Genomic DNA, 26,603 nt, shown 5'->3' on the forward strand with positions numbered 1-26,603 from the left:
GCGCCACCCAGGGATCCCCAAGTCTGACGTTTTAAAACATCACTTTACTGTGCAGTCAGCAGGTGTCTGGGAGAGAGTGAAACTGTACCTTTGTGTCCAATCTGCCATCACTACCAGAAAGCCACCATGCTTCGGGGCACCAGTGGGGCTCAGTCGGTTGAGAGTCCAATGCTTGGTTTCGGGTCAGGTCATGATCTCAGGCTTGAGAGACTGAGCCCTGCCTCGGGCTCTGCACCGACTGGGGAGCCGGGATCCCCCCCTCCCTGCCCACCCTCCACCCGTTCCTGTCCACTCTCATTCTCTCTCCCTCAGAAACAAACAAAAAAAACAGCAAAACTAACTTCAGCATAAAACACTGGAATTGGACTCTAGAAATAATTTTTAATTCAAAATGTTATTTCCGCCATATGTATTATTTCAAATACAAAGGAAATAACTTCCTAACCTCATTGTCTATTAACATTAATCATGTCACAAACACAGGCGTACCCCAAGGACATCTTCCTGCTTAATGTTTCTTGGTAGCATGTCTTTTGGTTTTTGATAGGTTTTTTTTGTTTAAGATCCTATTTATTTGAGAGAGCGAGCATGGACAAGAGAGCACAGAGGGAGAGGGAGAAGTAGACTCCCCATGGAGCAGAGAACCTGAGGCGGGACTTGATCCCAGGACCCCAGGATCATGACCAAAGGCAGATACTTAACCAACTGAGCCACCCTGGCACCCCAAGTTTTTGATAGTTTAAAAGTTCACAAATCACATTATTCCTTCAATATGTATTTCAGTTAATGGTTATAGGTGTAAACTTGTATTTATATCAGAAAACCAAATCAACCTTTTCCTCAAAACAGCTTGCAGGAAAACACTTTAAGCTGCATTTCAAATCCAACTGGAAGACCTAATTGCACATACACACTGAAAGTATGCCAAGTGTCAAGTGGGAGTGCACCATGTAGCCTCTGGGTGCCTCCGCAAGGAGAGGCAGCAGCAACACCGTCCACCAGTCGTCTGGAGGTCAGGGAACCACGTCTGACAGCCTAACGTAACAGCCTACTTCTTGTAGAAGGGTCTTTTTGCCAGCGTCTTAATTATGTTTTAGGAAACTGGTTGGCTGACATAATGAATTGCTTTTTCCCAATAAATATGATGAAAAAAAATCAGTGTTTTCATGCGGAATGTCTGATTTTCAAGACAGGTTACCAGTGTTACTTGAAAAATACCTGACTACTTGCTCTGTGTAGAATATAAGTGTTATGTAAAAATACTGAAAACCATCTCTGCTAAAAGAAGATTCAAGAAATCAGGGATCCCTGGGTGGCTCAGCAGTTTGGCGCCTGCCTTTGGCCCAGGACACGATTCTGGGGTTCCAGGATCGAGTCCCGCGTCGGGCTCCTGGCTTGGGGCCTGCTTCTCCCTCTGCCTGTGTCTCTGCTTCTCTCTCTCTATATATATACCTACTGTGAATAAATAAATAAAATCTTAAAAAAAAAAAAAAAGAAGAAGAAGAAGAAGATTCAAGAAATCCATGCCCTGGGGATTCCCGGGTGGCTCAGCGGTTTGGTGCCTGCCTTCGGCCTGGGGCATGATCCTGGGGTCCCGGGATCGAGTCCCACGTTGGGCTCCCTACACGGAACCTGCTTCTCCCTCTGCCTATGTCTCTGCCTCTCTCTCCCTCTCTCTGTGTACCTCATGAATAAATAAAATTTTAAAAGAAAAAGAAAAAAAAAATCCATGCCCTATTAGAGGTTCTTTGATACCAAGGATTTGCTAAACTCAGACGAGTTCAAACAAGCTACTTACTTGTTTTTCTTCCTGTGGCCCTGCTCAGTTTCATACAGAAGGTGATTGAGAGAAGGCAGTTTTCATGGAAAAATTAAAAAGCAACATTTCAATACAGTTTAGCAACATGTATTACAGGAAAGAACAGTGTTTTCTTGGTAAGTGCCCACTGAGGCAGATAAACAGCTCACAAAATTTTATAAAAAATTTAGTGAAACTTGATTTCACTATTGTTGATCAGTATCTCCCTAGTATTGTGGGTTTGTTTTTTTTAAGATTTTATTTATTTATTCATGAGACACACAGAGAGAGGCAGAGACACAGGCAGGAGGAGAAGCAGGCTCCATACAGGGAGCCCGACATGGGACTCGATCCCCGGACCCCAGGATCATGCCCTGGGCTGAAGGCAGACGCTCAACCGCTGAGCCACCCAGGTGCCTCCTTGCTAGTGTTCTGTTCTGGTTTTGACTTCATCAGACTTTAGTGCACAGAATACAATGGGACACCATCTCATTCTTCATCTATATTAGCATTATTCTATTTTTTCTTATCTATAAAGGTAAAATTCACATTTAAGTACATTTTTAAATTTCTGTAATCTTTGTATTCATTCCAATAAGTACAAAAATTCAAAACACAATTCTTTTAATAAGATATTATAGGCATACCTCACAGATATTACAGGTTGGGTTCCAGACCACCACCACACAGCAAGTATCACAAGAAAGTCAGTAAAATGAATTTTTTGTTTCCTAATGCATGTAAAAGTCATGTTTATACTATTCGGTCATCTGTGAAGTGTGCAGTAGTATTATGTCTAAAGAAATGTACATAACTTGATTTTAAAAATGCTTTATTGCTAAAAAATGCTATCACCTGAGTTTTCACTATCGCAGATCACTTTTTTTTTTTTTTTAATCACAGATCACTTTAACAAGTATAATAACAGGGCAGCCCAGGTGGCACAGCGGTTTAGCGCCGCTTGCAGCCCAGGGTGTGATCCTGGAGACCTGGGATAGAGTCCCACGTCAGGCTCCCTGCATGGAGCCTGCTTCTCCCTCTGCCTGTGTCTCTGCCTCTCTGTGTCTTTCATGAATAAATAAAATCTTAAAAAAATAAAAATAAAAAAAAACAAGGCGTACCTACATTATTTTTTTTTTCAAAAAGACTTTATTTATTCATGAGAGACACAAAGAGAGAGAGAGGCAGAGACACAGGCAGAGGGAGAAGCAGGCTCCATGCAGGGAGCCCGACATGGGACTCGATCCCGGGACCCCAGGGTCACGCCCTGGGCCAAAGGCAGGCACTAAACCACTGAGCCACCCAGGGATCCCCTGTACCTACATTTAAGTTTAAAAGTTAGATGCAGGGCACCTGGGTGGCTCAGCTGAGCATCTACCTTTGGCTCAGGTCGTGGTCTCGGAGTCCGTCCTGGGATGGGGGCCCACATCTCCCTCTCCCTCTGCCCCTCCCCCTAGGTGTGTTCCTTCTCCCTCTCTCTCTCTCTCTCTCTCTCTCTCTTTCTCTCTCAAATAAATAAACTCTTTAAAAAGAGAGAGAGAGGGGGATCCCTGGGTGGCGCAGCGGCTTGGCGCCTGCCTTTGGCCCAGGGCGCGATCCTGGAGACCTGGGATCGAATCCCACATCGGGCTCCCTGTGCATGGAGCCTGCTTCTCCCTCTGCCTATGTCTCTGCCTTTCTCTCTCTCTCTCGCTCTGTATGACTATCATAAATAAATAAATAAATAATTAAAAAAAAAAGAGAGAGAGAGAGAGAGAGAGAGATGCATGGTTTTGGAGCTGCCCCTCTTCACCAGCTCAGAAGCTAGATCCCCATGTGCGTGGGCACCTCAAGAGACCTCTGCGTAGGGGTCCTTGATCTCTGGGTCTCCTTGGGCACCAGTTCTCACAGAGGTGATGTGGGAGGTGGTGTCTGAGAGGTCCTAGTCACAGGACCGCAGGTGGAACGGCCACACCCCATCCAGCTCTCGGCGCTAGTCCGTGGCACGGGGGTCCCTAAGTGGTGACCCGCAGGCCTCCAGGCAGCAGAAACAAGAGGTGACACCCATGAACACATCAAAGGCACTTTCCAGGAGGGGACACCATGTGGCCTCCAGGCTTGCCTGGCCCTCACAGGAACAAACGCCCCAACCCGTGCAGACACCCATCCCGTTCCTCTACCTGCTTCACAGGCACAGCCAACTGTCCCTACTGACTGTCACGCACCTTCCTGACCTCACTGCTGCCTACCCAGCAGTGCCCAACCCCACTCCACTCACCTTCCCCTTAAACACCGCCTTTGCTTTTTCCTCCCAAAGGGTGTTTGGAAAAGTCTATTTAGGAGATGAACCCAGGAACCAAGCTCTGGCCGCAAACAGAGGCTGGCTCTTCAGGGATCCAACGAGGTCCCCGCAGGCAGGGAGGGGGCTGGCTGTGCCCAGGATGCGCCTGGAGCCGGAGAGCAGAGGCCCCCACACGTCCCTGGGATGCCCACGGCGCCCAACGCCCTTGCCCTCTCAGACAACCAAGCAGCTCTCCACCTCTCAGAAACCAGCCCCACGAATCTGACTCAGTTCTGACTGCGTCAACCTGGAGGAGGCATTAGATCCCACAGGTTGAGGGCCCAGTCCCACAAGACTGTGCCCATTTCAGACGCCAGGTGCAAGTGCTGGTTGTCACTGGTGCTTCTGACCAACTGGCTATAAATTGGAGGCTCCCATGACCCACTCCTCAGCTGCCATTAATTTGCTAGAATGGCTCACAGAACGCGGGAAACCAGTTTACTCACTAGGTTACCAGTTTATTACAAAGGATATGAAAGGATATGAATCAACAGCCAGATGAAGAGATCCACAGGCTAAGGCCCCAAACAAAGGAGCTTCTGTCCCCCTGGCGTCTGGGGTGTGCCGCCTAGAGCACCCAGATGCCTCTGCGCACACCAACTCAGAAGCTCTCCAAAGCCTGTCCTTTTGTGTCTTTAATGAGGCATCGGTAGCAGGCTTGACTGATGAAGTCACTGGCCACTGGCGACGCCATCATCTGCAGCCCCTCTCTCCTCCCCGGAGGTCAGGGGGTAGGAATGAAGCTTCCCACCGTCTAGTCCCAGGCTCGGGTCCCTGGCCATCAGCCCCCACCTTCAGGTGCTGTCCAAAAGTCACCTCCGTAACCCAAGACGCCCACTTCACTATGATGGTTCTGAGGCAATTTCAGGAACTGAAGACAAAAAAACCAAACATGTAACAAAAGATACTTAGGAGATTCCGAGGGTTTTGGGAACTAAGTCAGAACCCTATGGAGACCAAACTCTCATTGATTATAAATCACAACATCAACACTGGGTCCCTCCACACGCTCGCCCACACCCCCACTCCCACAGGGACCTCAGCGCCCTGCACGCCACAGACCTGGAGTCAGAAAACCAGGAGGCAACCGCTGCTCCCCGGGGAGTCGTGCCCTATTCACTCCCATCTCCCCCTCCATCACCCTCCCTTTCGGATTTCAGTCAGGTCCTAATAACCCCAAATTCAAAACTGCAACTTAGAGAGCCTGCCCCTTGGTCCTGGCCAATGCATTCCCCACATGTGCCGCGACCCTCGTCTCCCATTCCTTCACTTCCCGGGATCCCAAAGCCCTCACCCGTGTCCCCACCACTCCGCAGGCGCCACGACTTCCCAGCCGCTGCCTGGCACTAACCCTGCTGAAGGACCAAGACCTTTTTAGATGCGATGCTCAAAACGCATATAACAGAAGAGAAAATTGGTAAAGTGGACTTTATCAAAATTCAAAACTGTGGGGTGCCCGGGGGGGTGGGGGCCTGTCGGTGACACGTCTGCCTTCGGCTCAGGTCATGATCCCGGGGTCCAGGGATGGAGCCCCCCCATCGGGCTCCCTGCTCAGGCGGGAGCCTGCCTCTCCCTCTGCCCCTCCTCCTGCTCATGCTCTCTCCCTAAAAAAAAAAAAAAAAAAAAAAAAAAATTTAAAATTGTGCTTCAAATGACATCAGGACAGAGAAAAACTAAGCCACAGACAGAAAAAGGTATTTACAAATCATATAACTGATGAACTTGTATCTACAATGTATTAAAAAACTCAAAAAAAGAAAAACAACCCAAGTAAAAACCAAGCAAAAAATCTAAATAGACATTTCTTCAAAGAGGATACGCGAATGGCCAGAGAGCAAAGATGCTCAGCATCAGTGGTCATCGGGGAGATGCAAACGAAAACCACAGTGTGATGCCAGGTCACAGCCCCAGGACGGCTGTCACCACGAAGGTGGACAGCAGCAAGTGTCGGTGGGGACGCAGAGGAGCGGGGGCTCCCGGGCACGGCTGGTGGGCACGCAAAACGATGCTGCCTCTTTGGAAAACAATTCGGTAGTTTCTTAAAAAGCTAAAACGTAAACGTTTTATGTTTTACACAACCAGCAACTGCACCCCCAGGACCCCGCCCAAATCAAATGAAAAAGGGCGTTTGTACAAAGACTGGCGTGTGAGCACTCACAGCAACCGCACTCACAGAGCCCAAGCCTAAAACACCCAGTGGTCCCCCCGCAGGGGACGGGCGACCAAAATGTGGGCGTCACTGCAACAGGACGCCGAGCAAGGACGGAAGCCGCCAGCAAGACCGCGACGTGGCGGCCCACGAGGCGTGGTCCCACTTCCAGGACCAGGACGGAAGCAGGCGCCTGGGACCGGGCGCGACTCTCCCCGGAGCTGGGCCGCGCGTGGGTCACCTGGTGGCGCGGCTCTAGACGCAGGACGCCACGGGTGCACCTTGCAGGTGAGCCTCACCCCCAGGACAACGGCCCTGCCCCCAGGGCCGCAGCCGCGGCCACCCCAACCCCTCACCGCTCAGCTCTGCGTCGCCATCTGTCCCCACGGGCCGTCATTGCTGCCACACCTGCAGGCCGGCCCGGCGCCCTCGAGCGCCCTCCAGAGTCTGGGCCGCTGTGACCCGCTCACTGACGAGGTCACGGCCAGCCCGCAGCGCGCAGGGCGGGTGTCGGGGCTCACGACCGCACCCTCCGTGCAGGCGGGGGGAGGGCAGTCCCGGGCGGGGGCCAAGTCGTGCCGAGGTCAGAGACGGCCACCGTGGTGTGGCGGCCACACTTGCGCTGCTCCGCGACACGCAGGCTCGGCAGCCCTGGGGGCCTCGGCGCCGCCCCCAGCCCTCCGTGCCCAGGTCAGGGTGGCAGCGGGCTCAGCTGTCTCAACAGCACACTCTGCTCATCCTTCTTAAAACGTGAAAATCGCGCGTCCCTCTCGGGGCGGAGGGAGCAGGGTGTCCCGTGCTAACTTCGGGCTGTCGAGTGGGAGCCTGGAGGGAGTGCTCCTCGCCAGCCGCAACAGCAGCCGGACTCAACCTCAAACTTCGATGGGTGCAGGAGAGGGCACCTCGGAGCCGGGGACAGCCTGGTGAACCAGCGGCCGGGGAGCGACAGGCACGAGGCACTGCGCACACAGGACACCGACCTGCCACCTCCAGCCTCACGGCCCGAGGACCCCACACCCCAGGAGCTCCCACGGGGCCCGGGCCCGCGGTCTGAAGACGTGCTGGCCTCTCGGTCGGCCTTACCCACGGCTCCCCGGTGGGTGCAGGGAGGAAGTGACCCCCAAGACCACCCAGGGCCGCGCAGAACACTGCCCTTCCCCACACGCCTCACACAGGAGCTTCAGCTGCCCAGTGACACGTCCCGCTACGAAGGTTTACTGCTGGAGGTCACGGGGGCGGCCAGCAAAGGCTGCTCTCAGCACCGCTGCTCCCCTGCCTCGGCTGCTCCTCTAACACCAGCTGCTCCCCCACCCCGGCTGCTCTCAGCACCAGTTGCTCCCCCAGGACCAGCTGCTCCCTCACTCTGGCTGCTCCTCCAACCTGTCCCTGATCCTCCTCCAGCCTGGTTCCAGGTACAAGGAAGGGAGCCTGGAGGTGACCCAGCCCCAGGTGACCATACATGATTGCTACAGGCCCTTAAGTTGTGGGGTGATTTATCACAACTGGGAATAATCATCTACAAAGAAATACCCAAGTTATATATCAGATTTTGGCAGTCACAGACTTTCAGTGTAAAAACTACTAAAGGATTGATTTTAGAAACAAAACGGGCCAGAGAAAAACATTGCTAAGCAGGGAAAACATACGATAAATTCAATTACTAGCTGCCCCTGCTGTGGTTGGACCGGATAGCACAGGGTCTTGGTGGGAAGAGTCACTGCCCTTTCCCAGTGAACTGACACAGGCAGGGACAGCTGGACTACAGAGTTTATTTTTATATTTTGTGCCGGATTGGGCCTGGGCCTGCACACTCCAGCCCTAAGGGCCTGAGACCCAGTCAGCAGGCCCCTGTGGTCACTACCCTGGGCTCGTCCGGCCCCTGGCGCCCACCTGTACCCCCCTCCCCCACCTCACCCATTGGGCAGCGTGCACTGAGTGTCACTTTGCTGCAGCTGGTTTGTTTCCAATAAAAATTTCTGTGACTTAAAAAAAAAACCTGGAACAAGTTTCACTCAACAGTTATAAAGACTACCTAGGAGGGGCAGCCAGTGAATGGCTGATGGGGATCGAAAATAAATGTATACTATGAACATCAAAGAACAACTCTCAATCCTGGCCACATACTTGAAATCAAGTGGGAACTTCAAAAAAAATTAGTTGGATTTTTTTTTTTTTTTTTTAAGATTTAGCATCCAGGGGATCCCTGGGTGGCACAGCAGTTTGGCGCCTGCCTTTGGCCCGGGGCGCAATCCTGGAGACCCGGGATCGAGTCCCGCGTCGGGCTCTCGGTGCATGGAGCCTGCTTCTCCCTCTGCCTGTCTCTGCCTCTCTCTCTCTCTCTCTCTCTCTGTGACTATCATAAATAAATAAATAAAAATTTAACAACAACAAAAATAATAATAAGACTTAGCATCCCTCAAAAAAAATTTAAAAATCTTAAAAAAAAAAAAAAAGTAGGAATGCCTGGGTGGCTCGGTGGTTGAGCGTCTGCCCTCAGCCCAGGGTGTGACCCCGGGGTCCTGGGATCAATTCCCACATCGGGCTCCCTGCATGCAGCCAACTTCTCCCACTGCCTGTGACTCTCCCTCCCTCTCTCTCACAAATAAATAAATAAATCTTTAAAACAAAACAAAAAAGTAGCTGATGGCAGACTCCAGTACATTTTTAAAGTCCTCTAGGTGGTTTTCACCTGTAGCTGGAATAAAAAAATCACCAATAAACAAAATAGAAATTAAAGCCAAAGTATTAATAGGAAACCAAAGAAACTAGAATAGTAAGTGACAGACACAAACACAACACCAGGCCTGACAGCCAGCTGTGCAGTAAAGAGTGGCTGAGACGATGAAAAAGAGCTGCACCCTCAAGGAAGCACAGCAGCCCCCCATGCTGTGTTCTCCCTGCAGGTAAAATCCTCACAGAGTGACAATCACCAATATCGACTAGAGACTCTGAAGACACTAACGCTTAACCTCCAGATCGTCATTTAATCTACAAGGACTTCATGCGCAGAAAACCGACCTAAAAAATTTAAGGAACAGCCTTCTGTTCAATGGAGCCAGAGCCCCAGTCATGGCTCAGCCTGGGTTTGTCCTCCTGCTGCAGCCACCGAAAACTAGACTAGGGGTGTGCAAACACTCCTGTCACTGCTGGACAACAAACAGTACAGTGCTTGTTACGAATCATATAACTGATGAACTTTTATCTACAATGTATTAAAAAATACATTAATACAGGGAGCGAGCCCTGCCGTTTCCCTACTTCTGTCTGGGAGACACTCCCAGACCATGGGGCAAGGACAGGGGCCCCAAGTGGGCAACTCACTGAGCCAAGCAGAGTCACTGGAAGCCAATGACTGCACTTCCAGCTGCGAGAGGAAGGAAGGTGGTGAATTTGATTGAAGAAGCACAGAGAAAACAAACAGGTTATCAATTAGCCTAACACAGAAACCATTGGAACTCGCCCCAAATAGAGAGGATGATATAAATAGTTGAAAAGATAATGGTCAAAAATATTCTAAAATTGGGCAGCCCGGGTGGCTCAGCAGTTTAGCGTGATCCTGGAGACCCGGGATCGAATCCCACGTCGGGCTCCCTGCATGGGGCCTGCTTTTCCCTCTGCCTGTGTCTCTGCCTCTCTCTCTCTCTCTCTGTATGTGTCTCATGAATAAATAAAATCTTTAAAAAAATTCTAAAATTTCAATAAAACTAAAACGCTACAGATGCAAGAAACTCAATAATTACCAAGTAGAAAAACAAGAAATCACACCTAGGTTCATCATCACTTAAAACCAGTGAGAAAACACTCATCAGAAGGCACACACAATGGAAAAAAATGAGCAGCATCTTTAAAATACTAAAAAACAGAAAACAAAAATGCCAAAAGCCAAAAAGCCATCAATCTAGCATTTTATGTCTAGTTAAAATAGTCTTCAAAAATGAAGACAAGGGGTGTCTCTGGGTGGCTCAGTCAGTTAAGCATCTGACTTTGGCTCAGGTCATGATCTCATAGAGTCCTGGGAGCAAGTCCCATGTCTGGCTCCCTGTTCAGCGGACAGTCTGCTTCTCCCACTGACCTTTCCCCTGCTCACCTTTCCCTGTCTCACATAAATAAATAAAATCTTTTTTTTAATTTTTTTTAATTTTTATTTATTTATGATAGTCACAGAGAGAGAAAAAGAGAGAGGCAGAGACATAGGCAGAGGAAGAAGCAGGCTCCATGCACCGGGAGCCCGACGTGGGATTTGATCCCGGGTCTCCAGGATCGCGCCCTGGGCCAAAGGCAGGCGCCAAACCGCTGCACCACCCAGGGATCCCCAATAAAATCTTTTTTAAAAAAATAAAGACAAGGGATCCCTGGGTGGCGCAGCGGTTTGGCGCCTGCCTTTGGCCAGGGGCGCTATCCTGGAGACCCGGGATCGAATCCCACGTCGGGCTCCCGGTGCATGGAGCCTGCTTCTCCCTCTGCCTGTGTCTCTGCCTCTCTCTCTCTCTGTATGACTATCATAAATAAATAATAAAAAATAAAATTTAAAAAAAAAAAAAATTGCCATTTTTCAACAGTTTTTCTGACCTACAGAAACTGCAATTTCAGATGGTTCCACTTTGTATTTTCACGGCGTCCTGCCTCAACCACCACAAAATATCCATCAGGCTAATAAATTCTCTCTTTTCCATCACCACCAGCCCTAAAATCTAAGTGTGGAAACACAAGTGTTGTCCGTCGAGTTCAAAATTCAAGAGTCTACAATGAAGACATTTTCTAGAATATTTCACGAGGTCTAAACAACGAGATGAGAGAATTCCAAACAATCCTCCGAGGCACTCGGCCTTGGCTCATTCTCTGGATGAAATGCTTCACCCTCACCTGCCGACAGGTCAGCTCCCCGACCGCAGTCCCGTGGGACCCCCGCGTGGGCCCCCAAGGCTCGGCTCCCCTACGCTGCGTCCCCCCCCCCCCCCCCCCCCCCCCGGGTCTGCACCGCGGAGCCCCTGGCGGCCACCGCAGCCCCAGGGAGGCTGAACGCCCACGTCTGCTGCGCGCCCGCGGGGCCCACCGCCCGCCCGGCACCTGTCAGCGCACACCCGGGGCTGAACTCCCTGCGGCCGCGCGGGCCCAGTACTGGGGACTCCGGGCTCGCAGCCGCTCCCCGTCCAGCCCCCGCGGCCCGACTCCACAGGCTCCCGAAGGCCAGCCGGCAGCACCTCAGGCGGCGCCCCAAAGTAGAGGGCCACCCCACGCCACCGCTTTCCGGGGTGTGCCCACCTGCACTGCTACCGGCCACTGCAAGGGGCACCTGGTGTCTCGGGCCTGGGTTGAGCCCCACGTGGCTCCCGCTCGGCGGGGCGTCTGCGGCTCCCCCTCCCTCTGGCCCTCCCCTGCCCGTGCTTTCATGCTCAAATAAGTAAGTCAATAAATAAAATCTTTAAAAAATAAATTCTAATTAAGACTAAATAACATTTTTTTAAAGATTAAGTAACATCTAACGTTCACCCCCCCCCCCCCCCAAGGCACGTTTCAGCCCTCAGCAGCCCTGGGGCTCGCGGCTGTGCCGTTCCTGGGCAGCACCACCAAGAGTGTGCCTCTTACCATCCTGGTCCAATCCTCTCCCACTACTCTGTTCCAATAAAAACATCTCGCTAATTGCTCCTCAATTACGCTTCGCACGTGCCAAGCCCGAGTCCTACCCGAGGAACACTGCCGTCCGTCACAAAGGCCTCAAGGAGCCCGGGGGTGACCACCGGTCCCCACATTCCCGGACACCAGAGTCCCGCCCGGCTTCAGAGAGCCCTCAGGCCCCTTCCTCCAGGAGGCACTCAGCTCAAGCCCGTCCTGCTGCCCCTGGGCCAGCAGCGCCCCCTCCGTGCACACGGATGCACACATATGCTCGTGCGCACACACAGTGACAGACACATCTGCACGTACACACTATCTGCCCACAGCAGCCAGAGTCTTCCAAAGTGTTTATTAAATGAACTGGCTGCGATATGATGGTTTATAAGAAACGTACGTTTCAAAAAAAAAAAAAAAAGAAGAAAAGAAAGAAAGAAACGTACATTTCCTTTTCATCCACAGTTCCTAAAAACTGCTTCAGGGTAAAAGTGAAATGGGGGTGTTATTATTAATGAAGGTGATTTCTGGGCCCCGCCAAGGGGCAGGCGCTGGGTGCCAAGAGGACCAACCGAGAGATTAGAGGTTAGAACTTTGGTCCGACCCCCAGCCCCCAGGGGAGAGGGGAGGTGGGACTGGGCCCCTTTCACACCTTCTCCCCTCCCAAACCTCCAGCAGCCCCTCCCCCTCCCCATGGAGAAGCATCAGGAGAGGACATGCACCGCCCCACGCAGGCACCCACCACAGCGCGGCAAGTGTCCCCCTACAGCCCTTCTTCCTAAGATGCCAGCACCCCAGCGCTCAAGCAGCTGTAATTTCTTGCATCCTACACAGCATGCGACCAAGTAACCTTCTGTGGCCCATTAACGGCAAAGCCCTCGAAAAAGGGGTCTGTGCTCAGAACCTCCAGTCTTCTGTCCCTTTTCTCTTCCGCCCACTCCAAACATGCTTTTGCTCGCCGACCCCCAGAAACCCGGAGTCCGCTCTTCCAAGTCGCCAAGAGCCTTGGTCTTGAGCCCAAGGGGCTGACAACCACTCCCTCCTGCCCACGGACCACCTGGGTCACCCTGCCCCCCACGTCCTCCCAACAGCCATTCCCCAGCACCCCGTCCTCGGGGCTCCCCAGGCGCTGCAGGTCCGTGCCCACGGTCTCCCTCTGAGCTCAAACTCCCAGATGGAGCACACCCAAACTAGACTCCCGAGCTGACCGCTGGGACCCCACCAGGAAATCTTCGTGGTTAACCTCAAAACACGTCCAGATCCTCAGGAAAGACGACGAAGAAAGGGGACTATTGAGAAAACAGATCCCCAAAAGATCCGCACACATCGCCAGACTCCGGGGTCCTCTCCAGCACCTTGTCCCGCTCATGCTCCCACACCCGCGCTGCGGTCCATGCCCCGCCCAGTCCTCCCCCTCCTCAGGCCCCCAACAGTCTGTGCTCAGCAGCAACCACAGTGGGGCACCTCTGCTCGGGGCACACACCTGGCCCAGCCCTCGGCCCGGGCAGTCTGCAAGCACAGCCCCCCAGCCCCTAGAGGCCTCTGCAGGCTGTTCTCAGGTCTGGAATCCTTCCCCCGCGTGTGGTTCACCACTTTCACCCGCTCCACCTCGGCTCAGATTCATCATCTGCGAATGAGGCCACCTGTCCCCGTGCGGGCCGTCTCCCTGGCCTCTCGGCAGCACCGACGCCCGACGCAGCGCTGGCTACCGCTGGCCGGAGGGCCGGGGCCAGCCCCCTCTCCACGGCGGTGCCCCGGCACCTGGCACCTAGAACAGCCCCCGCCGCAGGGAGTCGCGCAAGTGGTGCGTTTACCCAAGGCCGGGGAAGCCACACCTGGACAGAAGTACGTGTCGACGGTTAGGGGCGGGCGTTCCGCGGTCAGCGCACGGGGACCTGCACCCGGCTCTGCCTACCACCTGGGTGCTCGGGTTCGGTTTCCGTGTCTGCCAGGTGCGACCAAGAGCACCCGCCACACGGGGCAGGCGCGGAAGTTACACAAAGCACAGACTGTGCTCCAGACGGCGTCTGCGCCAGAAGCATCAAACCACAACAGCCGTAACAGGCAACATGTATCTTTAAAAATATTTTTCCAGGGGCGCCCGGGAGGCTCAGCGGTTTAGGGTCTGCCTTGACTCAGGGCGTGACCCTGGGGTCCTGGGATCAAGCCCCGCATCGGACTCCCTGCATGGAGCCTGCTTCTCCCTCTGCCTGTGTCTCTGCCTCTCTCTCTCTCTCTCTCTCTCTCTCTCTCTCATGAATAAATAAAATCTTTAAAACAAACTATATCTAAAAAAAAAAAAATTTTTTTTTCCAGGGCGCCTGGGTGGCTCAGGGGTTGAGCATCTGCCTTCAGCCCAGGGCGTGATCCCGGATCAAGTCCACATCGGGCTCCCTGCATGGAGCCTGCTTCTCCCCCTGCCTGTGTCTCTGCCTCTCTCTCTATGTCTTTCATGAATAAACAAAATCATAAAAACAAAACAAAAGAAAATTTTTCCAGGGATGCCTGGGTGGCTTGGTCAGTTGAGCCTCTGAGTCTTGGTTTTGGCTCAGGTCATGATCTCAGAGTTGTGGGATCGGGCCCCACATTGGGCTGCCCAGCTCCCTGCTCGGTGAGGAGTCTGCTTCTCTCTCTTTCTCCTTCAGCCCCTCCCCCTGTGCACATGCTCTCCCTCTCTCTATATATATATAAGTAAATCTTTACAAAAGCATTTTTTTCCTGGACTTCACAGGCAGTAACAGCTTGTTAGCTGAGGCAATGTTCAAACCACTGAGCAAGCCGAAAATGCCAGTGAGGCGCATCAGGAGAAATCACATTTGTAGCCTTAAAAAAAAAATTTTTTTTTTTAACCTACTCCCAGAACTCAAAAAAGCTAGTGAATGATCAGCCCCCTGAAAACCGACAAACTAGAGGATGGAAAGGTTGGAATTTGTCCACTCTCCATTATTTTCAGAAAGATTTTTGTAAAATAAACGCACTAAAATTTTTGTAGTATATTATTTCTATTGCTTATTTAGAATTATCAACCCAATGGGGAAAAAGAGTATGCATATGCATTTGCTGATCCATGCAATATCCCTGCTGGAAGGACAAAGGAGACTCTAAGGCAGTGGCTGCCTTCAGGAATGGGACCTGGAGACCTGAAGGGGTAGGGGGAGAGAGACTTTTTACTGCATACTCTTTAAGTCCTTTAAGGTTTTGAACATTTGTTCAAATAGAAAAAAGAAAAAATTTTGAAAGACTTATTAGCAATGAAAAACCTGAAAATACAATTAACAAAGCAATTCCATTTATAATCACAAGGAAAAAAAATCCACTGAAAAAAATAAAGGAGAGATCCCTGGGTGGCTCAGCAGTATAGCGTCTGCCTTTGGCCCAGGGCGTGACCCCAGGGTCCTGGGATCGAGTCCCACATGAGGCTCCCCTGCATGGAGCCTGCTTCTCTCTGCCTGTGTCTCTGCTTCTCTCTGTGTCTCTCATGAATAAATAAATAAAATCTTTAAAAAAAATTTAGTAATAAACTTAACAAAAGAAATTCAAGACATATACACTGAAAGCTACACAATATTGTTGAAAAAAGTTAAAGAAGGGATCCCTGGGTGGCGCAGCGGTTTGGCGCCTGCCTTTGGCCCAGGGCGCGATCCTGGAGACCCGGGATCGAATCCCACATCAGGCTCCCGGCGCATGGAGCCTGCTTCTCCCTCTGCCTGTGTCTCTGCCTCTCTCTTTCTCTCTGTATGACTATCATAAATAAATAAAATTTAAAAAAAAAAAAAAAAAGTTAAAGAAGACCTAAGAATAAGATATCCCATATTCATGGAATGTTCTTAACATTCTTGTTCTTAACAATAAGCCAAAACACTCTAAACTCATCTATAGACTCAACAGATCCTTATCAAAATCGAACTTGCACTTTTGCAGAAACAGAAGCCGAACATGAAATTCATATGGACTTTCAAGGGACACAGGAAAGAAAATCTTGAAAAGGAAGATCAAGCGGAAGACTCACACTTTCTGACTTCAGTACTTAACTGCAAAACTATGGTAATCAAGACAGGGTGGTACCGGCGTAAGCACAGACATACAGACCACTGGAACAGAGTTAAGAGTCAAGAAATAAACCCTCAAAGTTACAGACAAGTGATTTCTGACAAGGGTGCCAAGATGATTCAACAGGGAAAGAATGAGCTGTCTTTTCAACAAATGGTGCTGGGATAACTGGATATCCACAGCAAAAGGATGAAGCCTGGGTCCTCACTTCATATCTCACAAAAAAATTAACTATAAAATTCTTAGAACACAACACAGGAATAAATCTTTATTACTCTGGATTAAGAATTGGTTTTCTAGGATCCCTGGGTGGCTCAGGGGTTTAGTGCCCGCCTCCGGCCCAGGGCGTGATCCTGGGGTCCCGGGATCAAGTCCTGCATCGGGCTCCCTGCACGGAGCCTGCTTCTCCCTCTGCCTGTGTCTCTGCCTCTCTCTCTCTCTTTCTGTGTGTGTCTCATGAATAAATAAATAAAATCTTTTTTTTTAAATTGTTTTTTTTTAAGCTACAACACCAAAATACAAGCAACAAGAAAATAAATTGGAATTCATCAAAATTTAAAACTTTTGTACTTCTAACAATACCATCAGGAAAGTGAAGACAACAACAAAATGGGAGAATACATTTGCAAACTGATCAGGGACTTGCTATATGAACACACAGCACAGTAACCAAAAAGACAAATAACCCAATTAAAAAATGAGCAAAGGACGCCCGGGTGGCTCAGTCAGTTAAGTATCCAACTTCAGCTCAGGTCATGACCTCAGGGTCCCAGGATCAAGTCATGTTGGCAGACTCCATGCTCAGAGGGGGAGTCCGTTTGTCCCTCTGCCAACTCCACTCCCTGCGTGTGCACACACGTGCTCTAATATATTACATCTTTTTTAAAAATGAGCAAAGGACGGATGCCTGGGTGGCTCAGCCGTTCGGTGCCTGCCTTCTGCTCAGAGCATGACCCTGGGGTCCTGGGATCGAGTCCCTTGTGGGGATCCCCGCAGGGAGCCTGCTTCTCCCTCTGCCTGTGTCTATGCCTCTCTCTGTCTTTCATGAATAAATAAATAAAATCTTAAAAAAAAAAAAAAAAAAAACGAGCAAAGAACCTGAATGGACATTTCTCCAAAGCTGACATATAAACTGCCAATAAGCACATGAAAAGATACTCAACATCATTAGCTAGCAAGGAAACGCAAATCAAAACCACAATGAGACACTACTTCACACCCACTGGGTTGGTTATAATAAAAAAGACACTCAGGGGCCCCTGAGTGGCTCAGCTGGTTAAGTGGTGAAGCGTCTGACTCTTGATTTGGGCTCAGGTCATGATCTCAGGATTGTAAGATCAAGCCCCACAGCAGGCTCGGCGCTTGCAGCAGTCTACCTAAGCTTCTCCTCCTCCTCTCCCCCAGCCCTCTCACCTCCACCCCTGCTCATGAGCACACCCTCTCTCTTAAAAAAAAAAAAAAAAAAAGACAAAATAACAAGTGTTGGAGAGGATGTGGAAAAACTGGAACCTTTACATGCTAGTAGCAGGAATTTAAACTTTGGCGCTTCTTCGAAAATAACCCTAGAGCTACTGTAAGATGTAGCAATTTCACCCTTAGGTAAACACCCCAAAGAAGTGAAAACATATGCAAACACTGGTTCTCCAATATGTACAAACACTTGTTCACAAATATGTACAAACAGGGATCCCTGGGTGGCGCAGTGGTTTGGCGCCTGCCTTTGGCCCAGGGCGCGATCCTGGAGACCCGGGATCGAATCCCACATCAGGCTCCCGGTGCATGGAGCCTGCTTCTCCCTCCGCCTGTGTCTCTGCCTCTCTCTCTCTCTCTGTGACTATCATAAATAAATTTAAAAAAAATTAAAAAAAAAAACAAATATGTACAAACAGCAGCATTATTCATGATAGTCAAAAAGTGGAAATAACTCAGAAGTCAGTAACAATGAATGGAAAAATAAAATGTGGTACCGTCATAGGATGGAATATTATTCAGCCATAAAAAGGCTGAATGCACTACCCCAGCACACCAAGCAGCAGCACGGGGTCCACGGAGACCAGCAGCCCAAGACAATCCCTCCTATCACCCTCCACGTGTAACCATCAAGCCCTATCGATGTGACACCTCTGCTGACCTCTCCGCCTCCACCCCACGTTCACTCCTGAACCTGTTTCTGTATCTTCATCTCCAATTCACTCCTAATGTGACAGCCAGGGTAAGGCTTCCAAAAGACTGCCTTCTGGCATGTCCTGTAGTTGGTGGGGTCTGGCTGCCCACCCACCTCGCCCCTCTCCCAGGCTCCCACTCCATGGGCCCTGCTGCCCCCAGGGCGCCGTATGAGCTAATCCTCCTCCCCACTCTCCAACCATAATGTGGCTTCAAACTCAATCTTGTGCCCAATTAATACACTTGAACACCCAGTCACAGAGTTCCCTCCTTTCTAGATGAGATACCCTTTCTTCCAGAAAGCCTATCTAAACTTTGTTCATTCCAGGCCCAGCTAGTCGCCACTGCAGGCGTCTCCTCAAGACCCTACGCTTGCCTCTACCACTGCTGTCTACATGAGGTTATCATAATCCACTCTCGTGTGTCCCCACCAGGGGTCTGGTCTGTCTCCATCTCAGGACACTGACAAGTGGCTGGCACACAGCAGGTGACAGGAGAGACCAGAAGCGGGATAAATGTGGGCGGGCCTGTCGACACAGAACCAGATGTCAAGTCTTGACAAACCAGCGGTCTACTCGTGAGCAGCCCCCATCCTGGGCCCCAGCGGGCATGGGCAGGAAGGCCCAAACTGTTCCTGGACAGCTACCTGTGGTCCTCACACACCCCTGTGAATGAAGGTCTTTGAGACCCACAGAGTTTTTTTTTTTTTTTTTTTTTTAATTTTATTTATTTATGATAGTCACAGAGAGAGAGAGAGGCAGAGACATAGGCAGAGGGAGAAGCAGGCTCCATGCACCAGGAGCCCGATGTGGGATTCGATCCCGGGTCTCCAGGATCGCGCCCTAGGCCAAAGGCAGGCGCCAAACTGCTGCGCCACCCAGGGATCCCCGAGACCCACAGAGTTACTCCCTTCTAACTTTTAGGAACTAGACGTGGGATCCCTGGGTGGCGTAGTGGTTTGGCGCCTGCCTTTGGCCCAGGGCGCGATCCTGGAGACCCGGGATTGAATCCCACATCGGGCTCCCGGTGCATGGAGCCTGCTTCTCCCTCTGCCTATGTCTCTGCCTCTCTCTCTCTCTCTCTGTGACTATCATAAATAAATAAAAATTAAAAAAAAAAAAAAGGAACCAGAGGTTACTTCATGGATTTCCCAGAGTTGGAAGAAATAGGAATCCTAATAGCATAGCTGAATTGCGAATACAAAATATAATGGCCAGCACCACAATTAAACAGAAAAACAAAGAGTCCAGAAGCTGCCTCGCCTTTATTAGTGACATATGCAAGCTGATGCACAAATAATGAGAGAACTGTGGGCTGGGAAAGTTTATATTGTATATGCTTCGTCACACTCCTAATTGCGAGGAAGAATGTGCTAGCCACCACAGAAATACCAGGGAATGGTGGAAAGGTCTCTACTAGAAAACCATCGGCAGCGTCTTAGGGACAGTATTACTGTAAAGCTCAACCCAGGAAGGAGGCCCCAGCCACTCTGAGGAGGAACCCCAAGAAATGACCAGAAGAGACACTCCTGCCCCGTCTGCTGACCAGAAGGAGTGGATCCAGTTTTGTCATCTGTGAAATGGTGTGAAAAGTAGGGGGGCCTCGGTGGACTGCTGTGAGGATGGGGGGAACTGGTACATGGAAAGGGCTTTGGATAACATGTGGTGGTCCCTGTACACTGTCGGTATTACAGGAGTCCCCCCTTTATCCACGGGGACATGCTTCAGACCCCCAGTGGGTGTCTGAAACCCCAGATAACACCTAACTATGTATACTGTTTTTTCCTACACATATATACCTGGGATAATAAAGTTTAATTCATGAATTAGGCACAATAAAAGATTAACAATAATAAACTAGAACAATTATTAATAATATACCATAAAAAAGTTATGTCAATGTGGGGAAAAGAAAAAAAGAAAAAAAAGACCAAGAGAAGACACAAGACAGACAAAGGCACAGGGTCAAAAAGGAAAATCAGCTGAATACCCGAAGCTGGGGTAACTGGTTTACACTGCAGCCAGGAACACGGGGCTTGCTGGTCTTCCCCCAGTGTACACAAGGACAGAAAACGGGCTCCGCTGACTCGTCAGCCTCTTGGTGTTAAAACTAATTTTTAAAGCCTCGTGCACATACAACACTCAGTACCTTACAGGACCCTCCAGGATTCAGTCCTGCTGCAGCCTTACAACACCCCTGGAAAATAAACAGGACAGACATCCTCTAATCCACACACAAAAGCCCAGGCTCGGATGTTAAACTGTTCAGCCGTGATCAGCTGCACTGGTCAGGGACGGAGTCAAAGCTGAAGGCAAGTCTTCCGCAGCATCAGCGACACCTGGCAGTCAGAAGCCGCCCGGGGATTTACCGCTCACTCCCCAAGCTGCCCAGTGGGCCTTTCCTCACAACCCCAGGACTGTGTCAACACCAAGACTCCCTGTGGGCTCCCACCCTGGAATGCTCCCTTTTGAAAAATCCCAGTCCTTCTTGTCCTTAATAGCTTTACTGAGGTATAATTCACACACCGTACAATTCACCCATTTAAGGTGGACAACACACAGCCTTCACCACAGGCAATTACAGGATACTTTCATTATCCCCCAAATAACCCCAAATCTCTTAGCTGTAACCCCCCAGGCTCTGACAACCACTAATCTACTTTCTATCTATGGATTTGCCTACTCTGGACATTTCACGCAAATGAAATCATACAATATGTGGATTCTTGTGTCTGGCTTCTTTCGCTCAGCACAATGTTTTGAGATCCATCCATGTCGTAGCATGAATCAGTACCCCATTTTTTTAACTGCCAAATAATATTCCATTCCATGGACAGACCACATTTTGTTTATCCATTCATGTGTTGCTGGACGTTTGGTTTTTTCCAATTATTGGCTATTATGAATAGCTGCTGCTGTGAACATCTGTGTCCAAGTATTTGTGCGATAGTGTTCTCCTAGTTACTCTTATCTATAAGAACACACAAAAAGTCAGCCAATTTCCAACTGAGAAACTCATTTAATCTGATCATACCATATTGTTTAAGATATAGATAACTGAAAAAAATAAATGACCACAGGAAGTGCAAAAACAAAGACATGAAGATATAAGAGCAAAACTTGATCTAATGTAATAAATAATGATTAAGGAAAGAAGTGCTATTTCTAGGGATGGGTCCTACAGGGATATTCCCACATTACCAAGCTCTGTATCTGTAAACTTACTTGTGACTGCACAAAATGTGGTATTCAGCATTAGGGGCTACTGAGATAAATCATAGCACCTCCATGCAGCCAAACACAATGCAGCCACGTAAGAAAATGCACTGGGAAATGTACTGATATGAGATGACTTCCCAAACATATTTAGTTAAAAATGGCAAGGTTCAGGAACTTTTTGGAAAAGAGTAGGAAAAAAAGCATTTGCTCTTATAGGTACAAAGTATCTCTAGAAGGAGATACAGTAGGTGCCTCCAGGGGACCAGGCTCCTGGGTCCAGAACAGAAGAGACATTGTGTGCTATTTTCCACTGTGAACATGAATATATTATCTATCCTAAGAGAACTTGTTTTAACCTTTCAGGAAGCAAAAATAAATAGAATCTATGAGAATTAAAAAATTATACTTAAGAAAGAAAGAAGACAAGAGGCTCTGGGTCATTCTAAGCAGCCCAAATGGAGGAAACAAATAAGGGAGCTGCTCCCACTGCTGTGTTAATCCTCCTCTGGGGTGAAACCTGCCCAAATCCGCCATCTTTCCTGAGGTCAATGCCCTAAGAAAATGTTGCAAAGAGACACTGAGAATACAAAGGTTTCTTTTGCCCTCAAAGACCTCCCAGTGCAGAGGGGAGACAACTCTGATTTGTGCAGTGACCAAAGGTGCGGCTCACACACCACGGGATGCAGAAGTTGTTCTGAGTGAAGGAAGGCATCAGACAGGCTTGTCCTGGGGCAAGCCCCCTTGAGGGCCAAAGGAGGTGAAGAGGCCACTCAAGCTTTGCTTGTTTTGAGGGGAGCGGGGGGAGGAGGGAGAGGAGCAGAGCCTGGCCTTTGCAGCTCCGGCTGCTGACGTTGAGAGCAGAGCGTGAGTCAGGGGCACACAGGGAAGAGCAGTCTAAGAGGCATGTGGAGCCAGGCAGGCGTGTGGGGCAGGGGAGCAACCAGCTGGACACCCTCTGGGCCTGCTCTTCAGAGAGCACGCTGGCCGCATACCTGTCCCCTGCACCGTAGGACGCTGAGCAGCACCCCAGCCTCCACACATTTAGAGCCAGTAGCACCCGCCCCAAGGTGGAACAATCGAACACTTCTCCAGAGGAACGGCCTCTGGGTGGGAACCACTGCTCTCAACACGTCACCTGAGCAGGTCACCTGAGCAGTTACGGGGAAGACAGAAGAGAGGGAGCCCACCCAGAAGGCACAGCCATCACGGGCACAGGCCCTGGACGATAAATCTGAGGAAGGATAAATTTGCTGACTACTTAGGAGGTACAATGACGAGGGCCTGCAGCAAAGAAATGTGGTAGTTGGGGGAGGACCTAGGACACCAAGCTCTTCAGAGTAGCGATCAACCAGATGATGGTCCCAAAGCACCAAAGGACTGAGGCCAGAGGTGAAGGAGGAGGCAGGGTCTTAAAAGCCTAAAGGGCTTTTGCATCCAGAGGCTGGCTGCAAAGTCTGAGGCTGAGGGCAGACTCTGGCTGGCACCGTTGCCCTGGGTGAGACCACCCAGACAGAGAACGAAGCAGGCCCTTTTTTTCCTTTGTGAGGGACAGCCCACCCCAGTGCGCGTGCAGGAGAAAAGGCTAGGATGGACATTTTAAAATCTATCTTTAGATATTTTAAATTTTGCTCACATAAGCTGCTTTGTCAGTATATGTTCTGAACATTAAAGCCCATTAATGGGGCATCTGGGTGGCGCAGTGGTTAAGCATCTGCCTTCAGCTCAGGGTGTGGTCCTGGGATCAAGTCCCTCATCGGGCTCCCTGTGAAGAGCCTGCTTCTCCCTCTGCCTGGGTCTCTGCCTCTCTGTGTCTCATGAATAAAAAAAAATAAAATCTTTTTTAAAAATTAAAAAAAATAAACCCCATTTGTGCCCAAAACTCTAAAGTGGAAGGACCCCCCCCCCACACACACACACACCAAGTCTTAGTGTCACAGGTTTAAAGGAGGTGAGATATGGTCATTGAGAGTAAGTCTAAGATACTCTCCCTAGATCTGAGAAAGAGAATCATCTTGGGAATGACTTTTCCTCCTTTGCTCTGAAGCAAGTTCAATTTTATTTTTTCCAACAGCTTAGCAAGACACCATGTTACAGAACTGGTATTCCAAGTTCTCACTCTGTTGCCTATGTCCTCACTGCCATTTAAGTTTGTCAATAAGTTATCTTTTTTTTTTTATCCCAAGGATAACACTGTTCAGTAAAACAGCAGTAGCTTCAGCGGTTTGTGGTTTTTTTTTTTTTTTTTTAATTTTTATTTATTTATGATAGAGAGAGAGAGAGAGAGGCAGAGACACAGGCAGAGGGAGAAGCAGGCTCCATGCACCGGGAGCCCGACGTGGGACTCGATCCCGGGTCTCCAGGATCGCGCCTTGGGCCAAAGGCAGGCGCCAAACCGCTGCGCCACCCAGGGATCCTAGCTTCAGCGGTTTAATTCGGAGAATTACCCAAGAACTGCTCTGAATCTCATTCCTGTGTATAGAAATGAGACAGATCCGCACCCGCCCCAAGGACAGGAAGTACCGCAACATTCTAGAATGGCTCCTTGGCAGGTTTCTTCTTCTAAAAGTACCTGATGTGACAACTTCTGCATCACAAACCTATAGTAACTGACACATAACACGACTAAGTACATAGATGTGTTCTGCATTTCCCTTTATGACTCGGTTTTTGCAAATACGACCACAGCCGCCTTGTGTAAGAAAATAGAGCCAAAGACTTCAAGCGAATGTAAAACCAAGACGGTGACACTAGGAGCCACTGAAGAGCCAGGAGCCCAGCAGAGGGGCCCTGGGAACCCGGTGTCCGCGGCGCTGACCCCGACAGGTGCGGCGCGCGCCACACGGCGGCTGCCTGGCCCCCGCTGCGTCCTCACAACCAACCCGGGAGCCCAGTTACTGCTGTTCCCATTTTTCAGATGGGACACCAGAGGCACGGAGTACAAAGCCAGGAGAGCCCGGCCCCGGAGCCCGCCCCTCTGCACCCCGATCCCCGGCCTCCCGCGAGCCCTCCCGCGGGGCGAGGTGCGGGCGAGGGCGACCGGCCACCGGGCCTGCGCCAGGACGTTTCGCGGGATGAGTCTCCTTTGCAGTCACGGCTCCGGTCGCGGCTCGTTCCCCTCCCCCGGCGAGGCGCACACCTGGCTCCTTGCGCAAGGGCAGCGCGGCCGGGAGCCACCTGCTGGTACGGGGCGCCGCGGGCCGCGCGGCCGAGCCCCGCCGTTGGCCTCGGACACGAGCGCCCATTGTCCGCGCCCCGGGGCGCCGAACCCTGCGGCAGGCTTCTGCGGAGGTCACCGGAGGTCGGGTCCAGCCCGCGCCGCCGGCGGCTGCGGAGGGCGCCGCATTTCTGCGGAAGGTTGCGCAGCGGCGGCGGCTGCGGGCGTGTGACGTGCGGCTCCGGCACCGCGGCCTCCGCGTTTTAAGATAAAAGACGCCCCGACCCCCGAGACGCGCGGCGTCCCCGCTCGGCCGCCGCCCCGCGCCCCACGCCCCCGGACAAAGCGGCCCGCGCGCCGCGCCCCGCGCCCCGGCCAGGTGCGCCCGCCCGCCCCGCCCGCCCGGCACACCCACGCGCCCGCCGCCCCGCCGTCGCCGCGGGCCCGGCTCTCCGCGAGGCCCGGCCGGGGACCTCCCCGAGGCCGGGCGGGGGCCGCAGCGCCGGCCTCTCCGCCATCTTCCCGGCCGCGCCGCCCACCGCCCGCGCTCTCACCCGCCGGCTGCTCGCCGCCGCCCTGCATCCCGGCCCGCGCGCCGCGCCCCGGCTCTCCGCGGCTCTCCCGCCGCCGCCGCCGCTGCAGCAGCTGCCCGCGCGGTCCGCCTCCTGCGCCGCCGCCGCCGCCGCCGCTGCCGCCGCCAGCCTAGGGCGCCGCCGCCGCGCGTCCTCCCGTCACCAGCGCAACCCCCCGCCTCCGGCCCCGCCCCCGCGGCCCCCGCTCCCGCCGCCAGGGGGCGCCCTCGGCCCGAGTGCGCCTGCGCCGGCGCGCGGCATGCCGGGAGGGGCCGGGGCCGGGGGGCGGGGAGCGCGCTGCCTGCCGGGAGGGGGGCTGGGGGGCGGGGCCCGGAGCGGGGCAGGGCGCGCGGCCTGCCGGGAGGGGGGCAGGGGCGGGGCCGGGGGCCGGGGGGGCGCGGGGGCGGGAGGGGCGCGCGGCCTGCCGGGAGGGGTGGCGGGAGCGGGCCCGGGAGCGGGGGGCGGGGCCGGGAGGGGGCGCGCGGCCTGCCGGGAGGGGGCGGGGTCTGCCCGCAGGTGGACGCGGGGTCGCGCGCGGGGCCGGAAGCCCGTTGGGGGGCGGACCCGGGCCCACCCGCCCTGCGTGCTCGCCGCGCAGACCCTCCCGTCGGTGCGGAGGGCGGCGAGCGCCTGGGACGTGGGCGCGGGGACCTTCCCCTCCCGCGGCGGTGCGGACGCGCCTAACCCCCGGCGCCCCTTCCCGGGCTCGGGACGTCCCGTCGCACGCCCTTGCGCAGGTGGGCGGACCCTGGCGTGTGGCCACCTCGCCCGTCCCGGGGCGCGCTCCAGCGTCCGCGCCTCCCGCGGGGCTTCACGCCGGAACCGCCATCACCTGTGTCCGTGGCCAAAAGTCGCGTTTGCTTCGGCTCCAGAGCTCGCCCGCGGCTGCACCCGCCCCACTCCTGCCCCCGACCCCCGGCCTGCAGCCCCCCCCCCCCCCCCCCCCCCGTGCCCTGCTGCTGGGAGCACTCTGACCCCCTCCCCCGGCCTGCTCAGTGCTGTGCCCCACTGCTAGGGGCGCCCCCACACCTCCCATCCCCACGGGGAGGACTGGTCTCTAGCTCTTTCTCCGTCGTAGGCCCCTGAGGACCCGCGCCGTGCGTGGACCCAGCCATTCCCCAGCATGACCACTGCGGAAACATCACACAACCAGGCTGGCTGGCTTCGCTTTAAAATTTTTTTTTTAATTTTTTTATTTATTTATGATAGTCACAGAGAGAGAGAGAGAGGCAGAGACACAGGCGGAGGGAGAAGCAGGCTCCATGCACCGGGAGCCCGATGTGGGATTCGATCCCGGGTCTCCAGGATCGCGCCCTGGGCCAAAGGCAGGCGCCAAACCGCTGCGCCACCCAGGGATCCCCTTCGCTTTAAACTTAAAATGAGTGCATCACACTTCCTTGCAATTTGGTGATTTTCTCCGGTGGGGTAAGTCCCTCACCCTCCAAGTGACCATCAGAACGGCTCTGGCCTCTCTCGTTGAGCCTCAGACATGAGACCAAAACTCTTCTTACCACCAAACCCAAAGAGCCACCCACCTCTGTCCCCTGCCCTTCTGCCTGAGTCTCTGCCTCT

General features: G+C 52.3%; 1 protein-coding gene across 2 annotated transcripts in view; it reads right to left on the reverse strand.

Moving 5' to 3' along the window:
- ARHGAP39 (Rho GTPase activating protein 39) overlaps positions 1 to 25,148 on the reverse strand; it is an 88,278-nt gene extending 63,130 nt beyond the window's left edge. For both annotated transcript variants that reach the window (XM_072745857.1, XM_072745851.1), the window contains exon 1: positions 25,014 to 25,148. The gene's annotated coding sequence lies outside the window, so the exon portion shown is untranslated. The remainder of the gene's footprint in view (positions 1 to 25,013) is intronic.
- Between the last annotated feature and the right edge of the window lie 1,455 nt (positions 25,149 to 26,603).

Source organism: Vulpes vulpes, unplaced genomic scaffold (genome assembly GCF_048418805.1).
Source record: "Vulpes vulpes isolate BD-2025 unplaced genomic scaffold, VulVul3 u000000671, whole genome shotgun sequence".
Taxonomy (NCBI): Eukaryota; Metazoa; Chordata; class Mammalia; order Carnivora; family Canidae; genus Vulpes; species Vulpes vulpes.